This window comes from Pelodiscus sinensis, chromosome 1 (assembly GCF_049634645.1).
Source record: "Pelodiscus sinensis isolate JC-2024 chromosome 1, ASM4963464v1, whole genome shotgun sequence".
Taxonomy (NCBI): domain Eukaryota; kingdom Metazoa; phylum Chordata; order Testudines; family Trionychidae; genus Pelodiscus; species Pelodiscus sinensis.
Genome location: NC_134711.1, coordinates 119,002,242 through 119,024,707, shown reverse-complemented (window position 1 = coordinate 119,024,707; position 22,466 = coordinate 119,002,242). Strand labels below are relative to the sequence as shown.

Genomic DNA, 22,466 nt, shown 5'->3' with positions numbered 1-22,466 from the left:
TTAGGGCATACAGACACTTATACAATAAGAATTCTGGCTGCACTGAAGATGGCTTGATATTAAAGAAAAATGGTTTAGTCTCATTTTGAAACTTCATCTGCTTCCATATCAGTGCAAATAACTGGGCCATCCTGTCAAGATCATAGAGTCCTTTTTTGTGTGTGAATTAGGAATACTTTGCATTGACATGATATACTGTTTCTCTGCCTGCTGTTCTAGAGGGTGAATACAGGAAAGGCACGTTCTGTATATTGATGTGATCTATTATTATGTCTTTTTCTGCCTCATTGGAATCAGTGCTGGTATAATTAGATTTCTAACAAAATTTTTGTCCAGTGCTATGTGCAAAAGGATTTGCTAGGACACAGAGCCTGTCATGGCAAGATAAGAACCATATTTTGAATGTGAGTCTCAACTATTTAGCTAATGGTTTTAATTAACTTGGATTGTGTTTCTCAGTTTGTCACTGATTAGAGAACATATCCAAGATGAAGACAGTACTTCAGTAAACTGAGAGAATAGTTCTACACATTTTTTAATAATTGTCAACAAGTTCTGTCAGCTACTCAGTGTAGTCCATCTGTGAAGATATTTCTTTTTAATGCTGGTACCCAGGGAATACTGACTAAAGATTTTCCTCCTCTTTCCTTTATCCCACTGGAAATCATTATATATTTCTCTGCTACAAAGCTGCTTATTTCCAGCTCTGTCTGATTAAAGAAATAAATGGAGAAAAAGTTCTGGTGACAGTATCCTGCTCATATCTCATTAACAGGTTTTGTTAATGATTGCAAGGAGGAGTGTAATTTGACACTGATCAGATCTGTGGGAGACTGGAAACTACAGTAAATCTGTAACTATTGCAGAGCTTAATGTTATGAAGGGGAGTCAGGACTTGAATTCTCTCCGTGGTTCTGACACTCTCACAGTTTCTGTCAGACTTAAGCAACTAATTTAATCTGATTTTAAAAGGAACCTCGGGGAGTTAGGCGCTCAATTTACATTATTTTTCCAGTGGAAATTGGACATCTAAATCCCTTGCACTTCTTTGCAAATCCCATTCTGGATCTAGCAGTTGGCTGCTCTATTAAGTGGTAATAACACTCTTTCTCTTATCCAGCTGGGGAGTGTTGCGAGGCTTCATTAAATAATACTTAAAAACAAACAAACTTTGAGCTCTTTTGAGAGAGATACTGTAAATGTGCCAGGTATTCAGAAATAAGGCTAGATTAGATAATATTCATTGGGTAAAAGTGAGATGGAAGTATTAGTATAAGCATCTCGAAGAGGAAAAAATTCCAAACCTGCATGTAAAGTCAGAGAGCATTACTTAGAATTCAGCATGTGACGAGAGTGACAGCTAATTGTTGATTGGAGAATTAACTACTGTTGACAGTGAAGTTCATTGCAAAAGGGCCTCTTGGCTTTAGTACACATATTCCAAAAGACAGGAAGGTTATAGTGCCATGTCATGGTTACAGGGCTGGCTGAGCCTCTGACCCTTCTCTGATCTCTGAGGGTGTTCCCTAAAAGTATGAGGCTTTATCTTTTACCTCCCTGAAGTGAAGCCAAATAATTCTCCCCCTCTTTCACCATATGTCAGGCTACAACTCCTTGTGGATCAAGATCAGTTATCCCAACAGCTACACTCACTGCAGCTCTGCATTTTAAATGTAGTAAGAGCCAGGCCAGCTCTTACTACATTTAAACTGCAGAGCACAGTGGGGGTAGGTCTTGGGAAGCCTGGCTCAGTCCCAGCTCACACCCGGTCCGGGACTGCTGCAGCTCTGCATTTTAAATGTAGTAAGAGCTGGTCTGGCTTACGACATTTAAAATGCAGAGCTTCAGTGAGGGTAGCTCCTAGACCCAGCACAAAGCAGGACTTGAACCGGGCTTGCTCAGGTCCAGCAGCCTCTGTCCACAGGGTGGAAGGGGTCCCAGTTCTCCACAGGGGACCCCTTCGCAGCTACAGGGTGGGGGCAGGTGGCACTGCTGATATGGTGCTGGGAAGAACCAACTTTTGAGCCTACTCCCCCCAGCACTGGCTCCTGCTTCCCCCTTCCCTTGCTTCCTCTGATACAGCGGCTGCAAATGTGGGTTTGGGGGGATTCAAGTAGTCAACTTGACTACCCAATAAGAGTAGGCTTATCAATTTGTCAACTTCCTTTGAAAAAAATACAGGCTGTAGATTTACACTAGTGTAACAGCAAAGAATCTCCTTTTGGAGTCTTTGTAAAAGTAAGAAAATGGGATGCAAAAACTATTGAGAGAATGGGTCCGCTTCCTACAGTATCGTCTTCATGGTTACTTTTGTCATCCATGTTTTACAAGCCTGAGTCTGGGCTGCATGTGGTCAGCTTTGCACTTGTCCACCAGAGCAAAGATTCCCTGAAGTCCAGTTAGTTTGCTAGGGAGGATTTCTCTAAAAGCCACGGTCACAGATACTCCATTGTCTCAACCTCCCACCCTACTCCTTGCAGCTTGTAGAAAAGGCATGCCTGAGAAAGAACACTGAATTTGGATGTTGCTTTTTTTTATTGGCAATCACTGTAAATGCCAGAAACTGCATGGATACATTGATTATCCCATCTAACCACTACTGAAGGTTAGAGGAAAGCAAATAAATAGATAAGGTTGCACATACTCCACTAAACACCACTGTGGTGAAATCCTGATGGAAAAGCTCCCATTGACTTCTAAATGTAAGGGGAAAAACAACATGCAAGAGTAGCAAGAGAGCGTGGAAGGTAGTTATGTAAAATACAGGGCTCTGTTCTCCTTTTTCAATGCTGATTGATTATGTAGTCAATGTGATCATGATCACTTCCTATGGAAGATATTTATAATGATAAAATGTCAGATATATTGCAAAATAAAACACTGTACAATTGATTCATGGTTACTGAAACCATTTCTCGCTTAACATTAATGTACTGAGTGGTGGTTTCTTAACACAGTAGTATATGGACGCAAAGAATAAGCTCAGGGCTTAGTATAAAGTAAGAGGGTTTTAATGAATCTTGACAATCAATAAGTGGTTGGTAAGGGAATGATAATGAATTCATTATTCTTATGAACCCATTCCTATTTATTGTAAACAATCAAACATTTTTTTGTTGTGGAGAATGAGATTTTACACAGTTCTTTCACCAGCGGCTTCCATGAAAGGACCAGTGAGGCTAGAACAAAGTACAGTTAATAATAGGTTGTTTCTCAGAGAATTAAACACTGTAATTGGTCAATCAGATTGAGCATTTGAGAAGCGAAGAGTTGCAATTATATTAAAAGCTATTTACTGTACTTTGGCAGTTTTCTCTGTGCCTTGAGCCAGTTCTATGTTCTGCATCAATACTCAGTGTCAACATAAAGTTTTAAGGGTAATTTAGTCCGCATCTACACAGCAGGCAGTTATTTCGAAATAGTGTCGAAATACTGTGAAGCTGGAGGACTTCTTACTTCAACTCCTGTTATACTCCTTGTATGAGGAGTAAGGGAAGTTGGAGGAAGAGTGCTCTATTCCGAAATAAGTGCTGTGTAGATGCTCTCTCTTTCAAAATAAAATTCACAATTGATGTACCTTATTTCAGTTAAGCCCTGCAGTGTAGACACCCTAAAGGCTCATCTAGGCTACATGGAACAATCAAAAGAGGATATGCAAATTCACGTGGAATTTGCATATCTTCTTCCAATCGCACTTTTGAAAGCAGAGCTTTTGAAAGTGAAAGTAGTTTAGACGCGGCTTTTTCGACGACCCCTTTGTCAAAAAGCTGCGTAAACCTCATTTTTTGAGGAAGAGCTGCTTTTCGACAAAGGGGAGGTTTGCTGAAAAAGCCGCGTCTAAACTACTTTCACTTTCAAAAGCTCCGCTTTCGAAAGTGCAATTGGAAGAAGATATGCAAATTCCCGCAGAATTTGCATATCCTCTTTCTACCGTTTCTAGATGAGCCCTAAGTTTCCTTGTAGTGCCAGGGGCAGGTTGGTAGATAACAGTACAGCAATATCTACATATTTATATAGTTATCTTGTAGTGAAATTCTCTTTGTACCCAGAATCCAAGCACCACCCTACTACTATTTTAAAGGCTTAAATGGGGCTTAAGCAGGACTCAGGCCTTTCTACATACCAGTATAGATATGGAGCCAGATCCTCATCTTACATGAACTGAAGTGATTCCCCTTGAGTTACACTGATTGAGGATCTGGCCTGTAGATTTCAAGGTTTTTTTGTTTCTGTTGTAATGAGCTAGTGCATCTTTCACCTCATTCATAACAGAAAACTGGCATGCATTTCCATCTGTTACGGATGCAATCCAAAGCATTTACATTTCATTGTTTACGTTAATTACTGATGAAAACCCTTCCTTAGTTTTCCATCTGCAAAATGGGGATAATGCTACTTTTCTCTCCCAGCTGTTGTCTGCCTTGTCTGTTTAGATTGCAATTTATTTGGGGCAGACCATCTTTCACAGTGTGCCTAGCATGATGGTGCCCTAGTCTTGGTAGGGCCCCCAATGTGGTGATAAAAATAATACTAACAATAGTCTGAAATGTAGCATCACTTTACTGCTTTTATGACATCTCACATGAGTCAATGAGTTGCAGCAGCTGTTCTGCATCAAAGTAGAAATTCTGTCCTGCTACACCCAAGAGAGTTTCTAGCCTTAGAAGAACTAGAGCAACAACACGAACAAGAAAACGGTGCTCCATTCTACAGTGGGAAGCTGATTTTGATGGTTAGGTAACTTTTTATCTGCAGAACTGCAGTGCAAAACGGGCCTTGAGTATGGTTGGATAGTACCAGAGGGTATTATATTAATGAAAGGTCAAGTCTCAGACTCCATACTGAGCTTGTATAAAGTGCACTTGATAAACAGTTGTTTTGCAGAGCCACAGAAAAATAACCTTTCCTGCAAACCATAGAAAAACAATAGCAGAATTGCTTCCTGCTGGATCCTTCTGCATATTCAGAGAATGGAGTTCTGTGCGTGTATCAGAGCAGCTTAAGTCTGAGAGAGAGAGGTTTCACTTCACAAATAATAAGTCCAAATTTTATAAAATTCTGCACGTTTTACAAATGTGGGCTTACATGAGAAAGGCAAAACAAAACTATAGGATTTTAACATGGGGAAGAGGGAAGGCAGCTAGTGATCCTACACAAGTAAAGTCAATGGGAGCTTTGCTATTGCATGGTCAGGTCTGAAATAGGAAACCCAGATGAAAGATTGATTACTGCATGACCAGTTTTTGAACGGGCTAAACAATGATAGTACACTGGCAATTACAAGTGGCCACCCCTTCCATCTTTTATCATGTAGAGCGATATGTCATCTGGGGCTCATCATTTAGGAGATGAGATGGCAGCCATTTCTGGCATATACAAAAAGAAGGAAATGCCTGCACCTCAGGAACAACTAGAACTGAGCAGTAGTGGTGAGATGAGGACTAAAATCAGCGGACACAAGAATCTTCAAATGGAAACCAGATCCCAGAGCAGGTCTGTTTGCTCCTGCACTTAACACAGAGTTCTGATGGAAAGTTAGTTTTCTTATTTAAAGAGAGTAATAATGTGGCTGTTGCATTTTACAGCTCAATAAAAGAAATTCTCTGACCTCAGGAACTTGTGAGATCCAATTTTGCCAACCTCAGGCATTCAAAAACCATGATTCAAGCCTCCAGAAACAGCGAGATTTAAAAACAAATAATAAACATTGAGTTCAGAGTGGTTACTGAGTCTTTAGGGTGCACTTGCTTCACATTTTCAGGCAAGCTTTTCTCAGCAACTGAGTATTAGAAAATTACTGGGTTTTTGTTTTGCTTTGTTTTCTCTCTTTCCCAAATGAAAACTGAGATTCTTATGACATGTCTTTATTCCAGGAGCTGGATTTTTAAGAAAAACATGCAAGATGTGCTAAAATCACAAGATTTGGCAACAGTGTTCTGTTCGCACTAGATCTAAATATAATTCTACTGCCTGATTAACATATGTAAAAATGCAGGAATATTATCTGGTGATTTTGTTTTAGAACATCTGTATATTTTACAAGGTATCAAAATTTGGGTAAGTAGATATGATCTAATCTAAGCAATTTTTCTCAGGGTAAAATTCACCTCTAAGTAGAGAGATAGTTAAGGCCTAGGCATCACTTAAATTGAGGATTTAAGTGGGGGTGTGTGTGTGTGTGTGTGTGTGTGTGTGTGTGTGGTTTGAGCCAGCCCTCTCAGAAGAGTACTTCTCCAAATTTTCTATGAAGCAAGAGGTTTTCCATTGTCATTGATATTTTGGTACAAGAGCCAAACTCTGCCCTCAAAAGCCATGCAGGGTTTCCCTATCAGTTTAGTAGAGGCTACGTGTGCATCTACAGGCAGAATTTGGGCCTTAGATTACAACCGTCTGATCAACAAGTAGTATTGCTAATCCAAAGCATTCAAAATTCATGATTCAGGCCCTTAACAATAAATTTAGGATTATTTTTTGTTTCTAGTTTCTGAACCTTTAGTGTGCTCAACCTTCATGGTTTCAACCCATTTTCTACAACCATTGGGACTAGAAACTTCCTTTCAAAAAATTTAATCTGAGAGTCTCATGGAAATCTCTTGATGCCCGCTGCTGGGGTTTAGTAAAACCACCACATTTTGCTAAACTTGTAATAAAATCCTAAGAGGTGGCAACATTATCTGTCTATCTTAGTTTTCTATACTGTCCTTCTGTGATGGATATGCCTGTCAAATTGGCCTTTTTTTCCCGTAACTGCCATTTTGAAGAATTTGAATTACATTGAGTGTGTACCTTCCAGAGATCTCAGGGGACAACCCAAAGTAGTGTACTGCAAAGCTTGACACTTCTTTGATAATCATTCTTGAGTTAGTCTATTCAGTTATTTTCTTCCTAACCATGAGGATCCACCCTAAGACAATGCTTTGTTACAGAGACTGGTGGTAAGGCTGAAGGGAGACTAGTCTGGACTGTGGTGGTAGGGGGCAGCTGGAACTTCCTGGCAAGTCATCTGACTAGGGTCTGAAGCTGATCAGTTGATGACATGACAGAGGTCAGAAACCTTACTTAAAGGCATGGTCAGTTCCAGTTTCCCTCTCCTACTCAGTCTGACTATTTCCAACAATATAAGGAGAGGCAGGTGGGGCTTACCAACCCAATAACTCAGAAGAAGGGCTGAGCGTAGAAATAATGGGGAGTATGTAACGTGGTAGCCAGCAACTTCCTGTGGCCTGCACTACAAAGGCCATTTCCCCCCGCCTTTGATATTCACATTTCCACATCAAATGCTATGAATGGGACACATCCAGACTAACTTAATTAGCTTCATTAACACTGGCCCTACACTTGACAGGTAACTGCTTTTGCTGTTATATAAACACTGGATTCTGTAATTTCCACTCTAAACTCATCTTATAAAGCGGGTTTAACTCATGAAAGTTCATGACTGAATTTATTTCGTCGTCTCTAAGGTGCCACAGGACTGCTTGCTGTTAATAATAGGTAGTGCTACTAATTCTGCCTGTAAATAATATTGAATTGAAAAGCATTTTGGAAGGAAGAGCCATTTCAGTAGCGGCAATGGCTGGGAGTTATTCTTTCTGTGGGCAAAGAAGCACAAGATTTTGGAGCTGGCAACTGGGGAGAAGCTCTGTGTGTTCTCTGCTCCCCATTGGGCACCTGAATAAGAGCAGGCCAAGCTGGAGCACTATTATTTTGTGTTTGTTTCATTTGTTCAATTTGTAGTCATTTTATCTGGCTTTCTGGCTGCTTTGCACCAGTGGAGGCATAAAGCAGCCAGAGCACAGTCCTAGACATAACCAACAATATCCTAAGTACATCAGAGCAAATCTTATTTGGTAGCCCTAGTGATGTCTGTAATGCAATGTCAATGAGGCTCCTCCCGTGAAAGGATTTAACCTATAAGGAGAAGCACTCTTATTACAAGAGAAGTGCTTTTGCCAATAGATTGCCTTTAGTAAGGCATGGGCTGCTTTAGAGAGAGCATAGATCTTTTGAGAATAATTTAAATGTAATAAGTAAAAAATCAAAATGAAAACGGGATTGAAAAGGTAGGAAATGCCCTGGAAATTTCTCTTTTTGTTGTTGTCGTCTTTAATTTTGAGTCATGGTTGAATTTGGGAGCTTAGCAAGTCCACCCCTGCCTTTTGCTTCCCCCTAAAAAAGTTCTGGCATTTAATCTCAGTGCAAAAAACACTGAGAACCCTGTGCTGCCTGTCATCAACTAGCAAACACAAACTGTGCCAGTGTAAGCCAGGTTTATTGAAAATAGCTGAGCATAGCTCATGAGTGTGACAAATTCAGATTAGTTGCTTTGCTGCCAGACTTAATGGCTGTATTCTGATCTGCAAACTTTGATGAGAAGCAATTTAGAATAATGTGACTTGGCAGCAGTCAAAGGAGCTCAGCAAATTGTTGTAGCTCCCATTATTAACTGTTAAATAGGCTGTTCTGGCTGCTCCTTGTGCGCCTCTCTGTACAAGCGGCAGCTATTCATCTGTGATCAATGCAGTGATCAAGGAATTGCTTTGTGCACGTGGTTGAGCATGGAGCACTGGGCTTTCACGTTGTATCCTTTCCCCGGTAAGAATGTCACATGACCTGACCTCCTTTGACTTTTTTGCTTCTGTATCCAGGCCTCAGTGTATGCTGTAAGTGTCTATATATTTCCCTATCACACTGTTGTACTTAAACAAAAGGAAGAATGGATGCAAACCAGCAGGGTGTTACTTACAGCGCTGTGTCGTATTTGCAAGAAGTAGATGGAGATAAGTGGACATGCATTTTGTATCTGCTTCAGGGTGGCTGCCGGTATGATATTAAGGGGCTTACACTGTGACTATTTAGTGGGGTCCCCCTTCTTTGCAATTTGTCCCTTGCCCCTCAAATTCTCCTCACTTCTCCCATCCACTTTCCACTATTAACTCTCACCCTCTCACCACTGTTAAGGGCCAGATGATCTTTCCTTTCCCCAAAGTTAGCTGATGCCATTTGGTAACACCAGTGAAGAGAACAGGAAATATCTGTGGCCTTCTCATTTCTCACTATGTTGACTGGTGACAGACCACACACTTGGAAGCTAGAACTTTTCTAGCAGCGAGTCAGTGGAGAGAATATAGATCTTTGCCCTGCCTTAGTTAAAAGAAGAACACTGATCTATACATTTTAGGGTGCAATTCATCCCAGTGAACAGGGCAAGCAGGACACACATTTTAGTCCCACACAGGCTAATTTAACTCTTAGGGTATGTCTACACTAGAAAGTTAGTTCGAACTAACGGACGTTAGTTCGAACTAACTTTCCTAGGCGCTACACTAGCGCTCCATAATTCGAACTAACGGAGCGCTTAGTTCGAACTAGGTAAACCTCATTTTACGAGGACTAACGCCTAGTTCGAACTAGCTAGTTCGAACTAAGGGCTGTGTAGCCCTTTAGTTCGAACTAGTGGGAGGCTAAGGCTTCCCAGGTTTCCCTGGTGGCCACTCTGGCCAACACCAGGGAAACTCTATTGCCCCCCTCCCGGCCCCGGAGCCCTTAAAGGGCCATGGGCTGGCTACTCACTTTGTGCCAGTTGCAAGGCTGCAAGCACCCGTGCCTGCACAGCCTGCACCTGCCACACAATGAGCCAGCCATCCGAGGGCTCCCAGCCCTCCACTGCTCCCCAGGACCAGCCTGGTGGCTCCCAGGAGCCTGCCCGGGGGCGCAAAAGGCGGGCGCCCGCCTGGTCAAGTGCGGAGATCGTGGACCTCATCGAGGTTTGGGGGGAAGCCTCCAATGTCCACGATCTCTGCACTAGCCACCGGAACGCGGCCGTCTACGGACGCATGGCTGCCAGCCTGGCCGCCAGGGGCCACCAGCGCAGCCGGGAGCAGGTGCGCTGCAAAATTAAGGACTTGCGGCAGTCCTACTCCCGGGCTTGCCTGCCAGGGGCCGACCCGGAGGCCTGCCCCCACTTCCATGCCCTGGACCGCATCCTGGGGCCTCATGCCGTCCCTGCCCCCCGGGACGTGATTGACCCCGGGGCAGAGGGACCGCTCCTGGAGACGGAGGAGGAGGAAGAGGGCTCTGAGAGCCAGGAGCCTGCCACCAGCCTGCCCAGGACCCGGGACCCCCGAGGCACCCCACAGAGCCGCTCGCCTGCATCATCAGAGGCCGGGGAGGCGTCCACCTGTGAGTACCCTCGTGTTCCCCTCATGTGTACGGGGGGCTGGGGCGAGAGGGAGCCCCGGGACCGTGCGCCTGGGCCTTGCCCACCACGGAGCAGCAGCTGGGGATCCTGCAGGGGCCCTGGCCTTGCAGAGGGGAGCTGGGTTTCACACACCTGGGCCCCTGGGGAAATTGACCGCTGGTCTTCTTGCACCACAGCTGCAGCACCTGGGCCTGCAGGGCGCACCACACCGCCTGCAGCAGCCGCCCGCGCCCGGGCAAGCAGGACAGCCAGGAACCAGGAGGACTACCAGAGGCGGCATCTCCGGTTCCTGGACTGACAGCTCCGTCTCCAGGACCACTGGGTCCAGGAGGACCTCAGGCTGCGCCGGAGGAGTCTGGAGGCCCTGGAGGAGCAGGGCCATGCCCTGCGAGGCCACCTCCAGAGCCTGCTGGACCGCTTTCCATTTCCTCCTCCCCCTGCTCCCCCTATTGCTCCCCCTCTTGCTCCCCCTCTTGCTCCCCCTCTTGCTCCTCCTGCTCCCTCTGCTCCTCCTGCTTCCGCTCCTGCTTCCGCTCCTGCTTCCTCCACACCCCCTGTCCCCTCTGCCCCCCCCCACAACCATTCCCCACCGACGCCCCCGGACCCGCAGTGTGGCGAGACGGGAGAGGCAGCCGGACTCCCACCCCTGAGCTTTCCTTTCCCTTCCTCCCTTCCTCCCTTCCCTCCCCTCCTCTTCCAGCTCCCTCGTCCCAGGTTTCCCCCTCCCTTCTCCCACCTTCATTCCTCCCTCCCCCCACCCCAGTTCTGTGAAATAAACAGATGTTTGTGTTTGAAAAACAGGTGTCTTTATTTGACAGTAGGTAGGGAGGGGAAAGGGGAAGGGGGGGGTAGGGTGGAAGAAGGCCCCGGTGGCGCATGCAGGGAGAGGTCAGTCCTCCTCCTCCTCCACCTGGAAGCTCTCCCGCAGGGTTTCCCGGATCCGGATGGCCCCCCGCTGGGCTTCCCGGACGGCGGCGGTGCGGGGCTGACCGTAGTGTCCAGCCATGCGGTCAGCCTCAGCCATCCAGGCTGGCAGGAAAGCCTCCCCCTTCTGCTCACACAAATTGTGGAGCACCACGGGAGGGATGTTGTGCTCGTCCAGGTCCAGACGGGTGAGGAGGCATCGAAAGCGGGCTTTCAGTCGCCCGAAGGCCCCCTCCACCACGATGCGGGCCCTGGTCAGCCTGGCATTGAAGGCCTGGCGGGAGGGATTGAGGTGCCCCGTGTAGGGCTTCATGAGCCACGGCTGCAGTGGGTAGGCGGCATCCCCCACCAGGCAGACGGACATGTCCACATCCCCGACCCTGATGTGGCGGTCGGGGAAGAAGGTCCCGTCCTGCAGCCGCTGGCACACGGAGGAGTTCCGGTACACCCGTGTGTCGTGTGCTTTGCCGGACCAGCCCACATTTATGTCCGTGAACTGTCCCCGGTGGTCACACACGGCCTGCAGGATGACGGAGAAGTACCCCTTGCGGTTCACGTACCGGGACGCCTGGTGTTCCGGGGCACGGATGGGGATGTGCGTCCCGTCGATGGCCTCCCCGCAGTTGGGGAAGCCGAGGGCGCCGAATCCCCGGATGACGGCCTCCGGGTCGGCGAGGCAGACCACCCTGCGGAGCAGCACCTGGTTGATGGCCTTGACCACCTGCGGAGAGAGACACAGCAAAGCGCCAATCAGTGGGGCACCCGGGTGGCTGGGAGCGTGTGTGACCTGGCAGTGCCCCGCGCCCCACTCCCGGAAGCAACCCCCCTGGCGGCGTGTAGTACGGCCGGGACAGCCCGACCCCTCCGGTGCGGGGCGCTTTCGCCTCCTCCCGCCCCCCCCCCTTTGTCCCTGGGGCGGCCCATCCCCTCCTCGCAGTCCCCCTCCTCCCCGGCTCGGTGGCCAACGAGCGCCGTACCTGCATGAGCACTGCTCCGACGGTGGATCTCCCCACGCCGAACTGGTTCCCGACGGATCGGTAGCTGTCCGGCGTGGAGAGCTTCCATAGGGCGATGGCCACCCGCTTCTGGAGGGGGATGGCGGGTCTCATGCAAGTGTCCCTTCTGCGCAGGGCTGGGGCGAGCCACTCGCAGAGCTCCAGGAAGGTGTCCCTTCTCATCCTAAAGTTCTGGGTCCACTGTCGGTCGTCCCAGCGCTCCAGGACGATGCGGTCCCACCAGTCGGTGCTGGTGTCCAGACGCCAGACGCGGCGGGGCACGCCGGTGCCAGGGCGCCACCGCGGCTCCTCCATGGCCCCCAGGGTGGCCAGGCGGAGAGGCAGGGGGCTGACGTTCCCCAGGTGGTGCCAGGCAGCCTCGAGCCATTGCTGGCAGGCTTGCAGCAGCAAGTCCAGAACGTGCACCAGAAGGTGCAGGGCGAGCCGTGGCTCCATGTTGCCACCTGCGGCGGCCCCCCCGAAGGGAAGCACCGACACAGACGGGCACAGAGACCGACGCTTTGCTGTCCCTCGGCGAGGTTGGCAAGCAAGCAGGAAAAGCTGAGAACCGGCTGTCCAGGGGGGTCCCTTTAAGCACGAGCCTCAGATAGCCTCAGACAGCAGCCACACAAAGCAACTGCTGACCTGATGCCCTGCCAGAACCGGTTTCAGCTGCCCTTAAATGCCCCCCTGCGTCCAATCAGTGTGGACGTGCTAGTTCGAACTAGCAAAACCCTAGTTCGAACTAGTTTTTAGTTCTAGATGCGTTAGTTCGAACTAGCTTAGTTCGAATTAACTAATTCGAACTAAGTTAGTTCGAACTAGCGCTGTAGTGTAGACATACCCTTAGATAGTAACATGCCCTTGTTTCCATGTTAAACTTGAAACTGTCCCGCACGATAGAAGCCCATTATGAATCAAAGTCCTAAAATAAACAAAATCCAAGATATAAAGGCTCTGATAGCCACTATCAAAGAAATATAGCTATATCATAAATTATATATGTTTATCATATCACATGAGTACCTGAGACAAACCTATAGTATTTAGTTGATAATTATTAATATTTTTCATGGATTAATTAATTTTGTATCAAGCAGGTTATGTGATAATTATCCTTATGTTTATGGGAAAGGTAGACCTTGTGTGGGTTGTTAACAAGCAAGGAAGCAGACCGCAATTACAGAAGCACAACATGGCTATCTGTACAAGATTTTGATCACAGACCTTCACTTCAAAGAACCAAGGTAATCATACAAGATAAAAACTTTACGCCTGGCCAGTTTAGCGCTTGAAAAATGTGAAAACAAAGCATCTGTGGGAACCTTTTGGCAGCCTGGAATCTAATGCAGGTTTGAGGAGTTGAAAAAGAGATTGATCTTGTTTTCTAGTCCTTTGGGAGGCAGGGTGTTCTAATGGATAGGGCACTGGTCTGCAAGTCAGGCAGCTTCAGTGCTATTCTTGGCTCTGCCAAAACATGTTTATTCAAGAATTCCTCCTAACCTGTAAGAGCTAGGACCACCAAATTCAATATACAGCTTCCTCTTGTCATAACCTAAAGCAAGGTCAGGGTTTGGTTGGGTCAGGAAAATGGGATCTCCCTGGAATGGGATTGCTTCTCATAACACCATACAGAAAAACAGAATTGCCAGGCAAATGAAAGGGGCTGGCTGAGGGTGCCATCCCCACTCCAGGACCACCCCAGCTCCAAGCCTCCCACCCCCTAAAGTCCACTGTACGCAGTGTGGGGGAGCTACAGCTCCTCCCCATACATTGCTGGCTGTTCCCCTTTGTCAGGCAGCAAGGGGAAAGTGCAGTTTGTTGCATTCCTCGCTCTACCTGGGAAGCGCAGGGGGCAGATGCACCTGGATCTGCCTCAGCTAGGGGACATGCACACCTTCCCCAACTGTCTCCACTGGAATTGCAGCAGCCATGGAGATGCAACTTCTCACCTGGCTCCAAGCTGCTGCAGTAACCTTCTCTTCCTGGCCCAGCCTGTATTCTCAATCCCTCATCCCCCGCTTCATCCCAGAGCAGTGATTTAAATGAAGAAAAACAAAAATTATTTAAGCTAAAGACCCGGGAAATGGTCCGCAGCCATCAGTGGTGACAACGTTTTGAATTAAATTGTCCGCAGCAAAGAAATCCATGTTGTAAGGCAAAATCTTGAAGTCTTTTTTCATGCAAAAGACAGAACTATATAGCACTTTAAAGACTAACAAGATGGTTTATTAGGTGATGAGCTTTCATGGGCAAGACCCACTTCCTCAGATCAATATGTAGAAGAAAATCGGCACAGCCATATATACCAAAGCGATACATTTGTTTCACCTACACCAGACTAACAGGGCTGCATCTCTATCACTATTCTACATGCTTTGTCATGCAGAGGTCCTTCCAGTCAGGAGCTTGGTTTGAGTAAAACCTGCAGGAGTTAGCCCTAAGGCTGTCATTCAGTCCTGTCTGCCTAGTTAATACAACACATGTGGTGTGAACCATTGTCTAAGACTCTTGCCTACGTCTGAGCAGGAGCAATGACAGCCTGAATAGGGAGGCTCTCCAGTGTCAATTTTAAAAACACATTGAAAAGTCTCTGATTCAACTCCTGATTGTCTTGGTCATTTATTTCAAACATAGTTATTAATAAAAAAAAGCTAAAAGCCCATTATGGTCCTCCCTGCTAAAATCCCTTCAAATGTTGCTTCTGCATATCTATGATTTAGTGGCTATCATGGGACTTCAAGGATGTTTGGAGGGATGTTGAAGTGCACAGTATTTTAGCACAGCCCCGAGCATTTTTACACATCCTCATCTCCACAGACACCAAGGGGAGACTCTGCCCTGCTGTTCACACATGACAATGACATTTTCACTGCAGGATGAAATAGTTGGGGATTTTAATGATGATTCTCTTCTGTAGCAGTTTGCTTCTAGATGCCCTCAGAACGTTTAAAAACACTAGTTAAAGCAAAAGCAGAATTTTACACCCCAATGGCAGCTGTTATATACCCAACTAACAAACAGGCAATTGGTAGCAAGTGGGTTGTACCCTGAGCAGAAGAGTCCCACTGGTCAACTGTATACTAGCTTGAGCTTTGAAACCCAGGATGCATAGTCCACTTCTGTTTTCCTTTTTGGATAAATAATTTCCACACTGTTATCCATCTATTGCATAACAGATGTTTCGCAGAAGAGTTCAACAAGTATCACTTGGCAATACTAAAATGCAGAACATTTAGCAGAGGACATGGCCCTCTACAATGATCAAAGCAGAGATCTAGGAATCAGAATTCATAGGGACTACTGCAAAAACAACAAAGTCCTGTGGCGCCTTATAGGCTAACAAATTTATTGGAGCAGAAGCTTCCATGGGCAAAGACCCACTTCGTCAGATGCATGTAATGGAAATTCCAGAGGCAGGTATAAATATACAGGCATAAGAAAAGAGTACCAATCAAGGGTAAGGCTAGAGATAACGAGGTCAATTCAGTCAGGGAGGATGAGGCCACTTCTAGCAGCTGATGTGGAGGTGTGAACACCGAGAGGAGAATGTGAATGGCTAGCCAACTACAAAAGCACTTTTATTCAGTGGTTTTGTCATTGTAGAAAGGCCTTTTAGGTGTTTTCTGAGGTAAATTATTAATCTAGATGAGTCTTGGTTCTGGTTCATACACGTTGATGTCTTCAACTCTTGAACTGCTTTTACTTTCTCAGGGCTAGGAATTTATTTGTTGTCCATCCCAAAACCTCAATTTGGGATATGTAGAAAACTCACTTTTCCTTGTTTTGCTATGGCTGGATTAACTGAATTCCTCGGGCATGGGACCTGTCAAAAAAAAGCAAATCAGAAAAATGGGGAGTGGGGCACAGAGGGGAGAGCTTTCTTCCTACAGAAGATATCAATGTTTATTGTAGTTGAAAAACAGATGACCTGAAAAGTTAAAATGCTTTTTGTGGCCAAAAACTGATGAAAATTAACAATTCGGCCAAAAAGTTGGGACAGGCAGGAGGAATATTTTTTTCTCTCAAAAGTTTTCAGTTATTCAATATCAGGGGGGCCAACAGACTTTCCAGGCACCTGGACAATGTGGAAGGAGCCTGTCTCAGTGCTCCCAGAAGGGGTGGGGCCTTGTACGGAAGGGGCAGAAGCCCTCATCATTGTCAAGAGTATCATCACCTGCCAGCCAGCCCTTAGTGCCGCCCAGAGCATACCACCGGGCCCTTTAAATCTCTTGTGATTTAAAGGGCCTGGGGCTCTAGCTGCCATTGCTGCCCTTTTGAACCACCGCACCCCAGGGCTGTTGCCCCCTTTTGTCCTTCCTACCACCTGTCAGCAGGCCTGTCCAACATAAAAATCAATGCCTTGTAGGAAAACAGAGCTTTTCCATGATAAATCACACTTAGTTGAAGACAGCCTAAAAAGTATCAATGGAAAATGTTCAATCAACTCTAATTGCTAATTTTATTTGTCATTAAAATGCCATCTGCATCTACATCACTTCCTTGGACTATCCTAAAAAACTCATCCCCCTTTGCAATGTTAAATATCATGTATAGCGATAAGGTTCTGTTATAGCACAGCCTTCTGCAGTCTGAGGCAAACCTTCCAATGAAGTATTGAAAGAACTTTGGACAAATTCAAGGGAGTCAGTAGAACATGCACAAGCTTATACACAGGGGCTGTGTCTAGACTGGCAAGTTTTTCCACAAAAGCAGCTGCTTTTGCGGAAAAACTTGCCAGCTGTCTACACTGGCTGCTTGAATTTCCGCAAGAACACTGACGATCTCATGTAAGAAATCAGTGCTTCTTGCGGAAATACTATGCTCTCCCATTTGGGCAAAAGTCCTTTTGCGCAAAAGGGCCGGTGTAGACATCTCAGATTTGTTTTGCGCAAAAAAGCCCAGATCACGAGAATGGTGATCGGGTCTTTTTTGCGCAAAAGCACGTCTAGATTGGCACGGATGCTTTTCCGTAAAAAGTGTTTTTGCGGAAAAGCGTCTGTGCCAATCTAGGTGCTCTTTTCCGCAAATGCTTTTAATGGAAAACTTTTTCGTTAAAAGCATTTGCGGAAAATCATGCCAGTCTAGACGTAGCCAGGCTGAATTTGGCTCTACAACTTAATTTGGTGCATAAATATAACTTAACTGAGCCTGTACCAGTAATTTTATGGATATCACTCCAAGAAATTTTGGAAAAACAAAACAAAACCCAGAACAACCAACACCACAGCATTTTTTTTCTAGTCATAAATATGTAACTTGTCCGTAGATATATTTTGACTCTTGCATTACATACAGAAAACAGAGCTTGAGGCTAATAGCTGAGGATCTGAACTCACTGGGTTTTATCTGAATGAAGGAACTATACTTAAACTGGAGTTAGATTCATCTAAGGGACTGTGTGTAGATCCGTTGCCTAGTGGCCACAGCTGGGCTGGTGTTCGTAAGTCAAGGATGGCCTCAATAGCAAGTTGGCATTGGAATAATGACTACAGCCAGGATCGGTAGATAAGGGTCAGCGTACGGTTAGGATCAGAGAGTGGAGAACAGACACAACTACTGGGCAGGAGTCAGGATGGGGACAGAGACAAGAGATTAGAAAGCAAGATGAGGTCTGGAGTCCTAGGAGACCAGAAATCTTTGTGGTTTCCTAGACAACTTGCTTGGCTACTCTCAAGGCTACATTGTGAGAACTTGACCAATGAGAAGGCCATAGAATGCTGTCACTCTAGATGCTTTGGGCAGTACTTCCTGTGGAGCATGATCTCCACAGTGCTCCTTGAATGTACCTGTGCTACCCTGTGGGCTTTCCCAGGCTCTGCAGCCCTGGGTTTTAGTCTACTACATACTCAGTGATTCAGTCTAAACCACTACCTAACATGGGTCCCCAGTTCTGCAAAAAGTAGTCTCATTAATCATTGCTTGATTTTCTACATTGGAAGTAGAAAGCCTAGTCTACACTAGAGTTGTTTCCTCCTCCTCTTCTATCAAAGAAATCCCACCATTGCTAACAGCAGAGAGAAAAGGAAAACATGAATTAGGAAAATATTTAAAACTATTCAGTGAGAAGAAACCAGTAATTTAGGAATGCCCTGACTACCTGCTGTTCTTAACAACCGAAATAAGTAAGCACTTTTCACATGCTTATTATAAAACAACGCAGGGATCCCAAAGACTGTGGTTCACTTGTATCTCTCTCTCTCTCTCTCTCTGCATATTGAAGAAGTGGCAAACTGCAAAAATAGTTATCCCTTTTTTTTCCCCGAGAAGCAACTTTTCTCAAACACTTATGTTTATACTTTTACTTTTTTGTAAAACAACTACTCTTTCCCAAACCCAAATAACCACTAAAAATGGTAAGATCTATGTATAATCTAGGCACTTCAGGGCAGACTCATTGAGCAAACCCTTATTCCATTAAAGTCCATGAAAAAGCTCTCGGTGATTTCAACAGGATCCCACCAATAGGTGCTCCAGGGCTCCTTTGTATTAACCAGGCTGGCACAATAGCAAGTAGGACAAGCATATTCTCTCCACCCCTTCCCCTGCCCAGAATAACTTCAGCACAAAGGGCCTGTTTGGCAGGTGCAGTGCTAGCTCTTCATGCCTCTTCAGAGCAGCCTTCTCTTCCTCCAGTACATGCGGAGGGGGCAGGCCAGAGTGAGGAAAGGGCAGGACAGTGTTCCATGTGGCCATTGTAACGGGCACAAATGAGGGCTTTGCAAGCCATTGCCAGCCTCCTGCCTCCCTTGTTCAGAGGTTGCAGAGGACTGAATCTAGCTCTTCCTCCTCCTGTGGGCCACCCACCCCCACAGCCTCCCCAATGGATGTGCTCGCCATTTGTTTCATAACCACTTTGATTTGGTCTGATACCTTGTGAAAGAACAGCAGTGATGGGTTTTTCTCTTTATCTGTGGCTACTTTAGGTATGAGGAGGAATTTTCCCAGCGAGTGGAATTGCAGGACCAGGTGCTGCAACTCAAAGATCAGCTGGAACAGCAAAAAGAAACTTGTTCACTGGTGAGGCTAAGAACCCTGCTCCTAAACTGTGCTTCTGCATCCTCTTCGGCATCTCTGAATCATGCTGCTAAAGCCCCCGCCAAATTGACCTTCCTCTTGCAATGGGTTAACACAGGCTACTATTTAATAGCATGCACTTGACTAGCTGGCATTTGGGAATGTTGATAAGGCCAGGCCCCTGTAACTCCAGAGTTCACCATTGCTCAAAAACTTGTTTGCACATAGAGCCTACTTCAGGATTGTTCCTCTAACCTTGCTATGTGGTCAGCTGGCTCTGCATTACTGAAAGCCCCAGCAAGTAGTGTTCTGTGTTCTCGATGGCATTTTCTTCCTCGTCTGTCACAGCAGCCTCAGTATGTTGGTATCAATACCATTTCTATTTGTGGGGGTTTTTCTTCATTTGCTTGCTTTGGTCAAGAAGGATGGTCTTCGGTTAGAGTTAGAAAACCAGGATTGTATGCCTAGCTCTATCTCAGTTTTCCTGGCCCTGATTTCTTCACTACCTCACACTGTGAGTGGTCATTTCTGTGGGAGCAAAGTTGGGCATAAAATGCTGCTATTGATTTAAGTGACCGGAGACTTTTACCACGATAGTACTTTGCTCTTCTTTTGCTGCCATGTAGATAACTACAGCAGGTGAAAGGAGAATCAAGCCCTCTGACCCAAACCAGGCAAGTCGCTTCCTGCCTTCCTGAAATAAGTTGCTGAGTAAGCAGAGGGTTGCAATCCCCATTCTAATGCATTGACTTTCCTCCCTGTATTCCAGCCCACTGTTTTAATCAGCCACTTGTGAACCATTCCACTTCTTTGTCTGTGGCCAGTGTGTGGTGTAGGGCAGTGGTGCTGACTCACTAGTGCAAAAGAAAACAACACTGGAGCCTGTGCTGACTGAGCTTGAAGCAGGTGCCAACCTTGACTAGTTCACCTGCTGCAAACCCCTACCCTGAATATGCTGAAGAGTTCACTAGAGGGATTGCTGGTTGCCAGGGTAGGAACTGGGCCTACTCCTTGGTACTGTGATGCAGCCTTTGGTTGTCTGTGTAATTGTGTTACAACACAGACAAAGTCAGTGCGTTACAATGGAGACTTCAGTAACCACTTCATAAGGATGTTGGAAGGTTTAATTCAAAGCGATTTAAAATGTTGGGAGTCAAGTGATTAGTACAAGGGTTAACTGGCTTGCTCTGCGTGTTATGGGATGGAACCATGCACCATTCCTCCTTTATTTGCTGTGTGGTCAGTGGGAATGTTTGCCTTTCCCCTTTTGTTGCGATGCAGTTAAATAAAGCAGCAATTTCCCAGTGTGTAGCCTATAGTGAATAGACATTTGTGTTTCACTGAGCAGCCTTTTTACAAAAGGGCGGGATGGCCTGATAGAGGCGTAATGTAATATTATTATCTTTTGAGACTAGACTATTTTTAAACCTTGGACTGCCTTGCTATATACTAATTTACTTGTAGGTAAGGGTCTGTCAGCACTTATGATGTTAAACTGCGTTTTGGGGTTAAATCTCTTTCCACCTTGAAAGTATGTTGGAACAGAGGTAAGCAGCCTTAAAGTTTAAGGTTAGAAGGGTTTGCCAGATTATCCAGTTTGATCTCCTGTGTATCCCAGGCCACTAAATCCCACCTCGTATTAAGATCAATAGCCTGGATTAGCCTAAAGTATTGCAGCTCTCAGTATTGTATACCACAAGCAGGGAACAGAAGGGACCAAAAATGCATAAAACTGTGTACGAGTTGGGAGTGCTCCTGTGCTCAGACAAAAGGAGCAGCAGTGAGATGTCCTTTTTGTAACTCAGCAACCACCTTGCTGAGCTAGACAACTGAGAGAGCTGTCTGATTGGAGTCTCTCTGAGTGTGGAGAAGAGGAAGAAAGCAGAGCCTAGTGGCTAAGGTGCCAGCCTAAAACTCTGGAGACTTGAATTCATTTCCTTATTCCACCACAACTGCCTGTGTGACCTTAGAGAATGGGAGTGATAAAGGAAAGTTTTAAAGGTACCTAGAAATTCCCTGGAACAATGGCCTCTACCAAAACTGGGTTAGGATCCCAGGTTCTTTTGCAATGCTTGGGGAGGAGGGAAAAGGTGCTTCAGGGTACATCTACGCTGCAAGCCCCCTACCAATGCTGAAATCTCATAAATCAGTGTAAGTCTGAGTCAGTTGGTCCAATCTCACAGCCTGAGAGTCTGCCTGAGCTCAAATATCTACCCTATCAGGTTCTTTAGTTCTGATAGACTCCAGGCTAACCTGAGAGCATTACCAGCCTTACTTATAACCTTTAACCCATAGTCTAGAACAGAGGTTCTCAAAGTGGGAGGCATGCCCTCCTGGGAGGCATGGAATGTATTCTGGAGGTGTGTGACAAGCTTTTCAGGGAGGGGGGAACATACTGGACCTATTCAGAGCTGGGCCCCTGACCAACAACTGCCTCTCTCTGCTCTGTCTGGGTGACCAGAAACTGGTAGCTGCTGACCGGTGTCCAGAGTGGGGCATAAATTGGCTTGCCATACATCTGTGTTTTCCCAGACACTTCTGCTTTTTTGATCTTCTGACCTCTGTCCAGCTGGATTTTTCAAATAACAGGTCCATGCCTTGGATTTTTGCAGAGCAGTTATTGCAGCTCAGAAAGAGCCCTGATTGGTTAAGTCCCCTGTATCCTCAGCTGCTGGATCTCCTCTCCTAGGCCTTGCCCCACAGTGTTGGGGAGCCAACCCAGCAGGGAGGCACTGTCTGGTGCTGCATCCTGAGCTTATGCCTGTCACCATGATAGGAAGTGACACTGCCCTCTCACTTCACTGAGTACTCCCATTACCGATACCCGTATCCCTCCAAATACCCACACACTTCTCCAGAGTCCCCTCCAACTTCTCCTCCTCCCTTTACTTCCTTCTCTGTCCTCTTTTTGGGAACCTGAAATACGCTAACTCTGGGCATAATGTGCTACAGATGCAAGGAAAGGAGCAGGATCAAATAAGTTTGAGCGCTGCTGGGTTAGTGCGTGCACCTTGCATGTTGGAAAGCTTGGATGAATTCCTTCCTCTGCCTGCTGAAATGAAGGGGGTTGAAAGGGTGGGGCTCCCTACCTGTCAGGTGAAGGAACAGCTGCTCCTGTACAATGACACGTTCCGTGTTCTTACCGTGAGTCTGGCCAGGATAGGCACGTTGCTGCACTGAGCTTGCCACCAAGATTTAGTCAATAGATGCATAAGTTAATGTGGATGATACATGCAACCAAAAAGAAGGAACAAATGCAACAGCTTGTTCTTTCCTTGCAAACCGGCCAGAAACAGGACTTATCGCCAAGATTGTGTTGCTCTACTGCA

At 46.1% G+C, this 22,466-nt stretch overlaps 1 protein-coding gene across 2 annotated transcripts in view; it reads left to right on the top strand.

Moving 5' to 3' along the window:
* The window catches only part of LMNTD1 (lamin tail domain containing 1), a 276,783-nt gene that overhangs the window by 16,756 nt on the left and 237,561 nt on the right, over positions 1-22,466 (top strand). For both annotated transcript variants that reach the window (XM_075898616.1, XM_075898606.1), the window contains exon 2: positions 19,047-19,140. The gene's annotated coding sequence lies outside the window, so the exon portion shown is untranslated. The remainder of the gene's footprint in view (positions 1-19,046; positions 19,141-22,466) is intronic.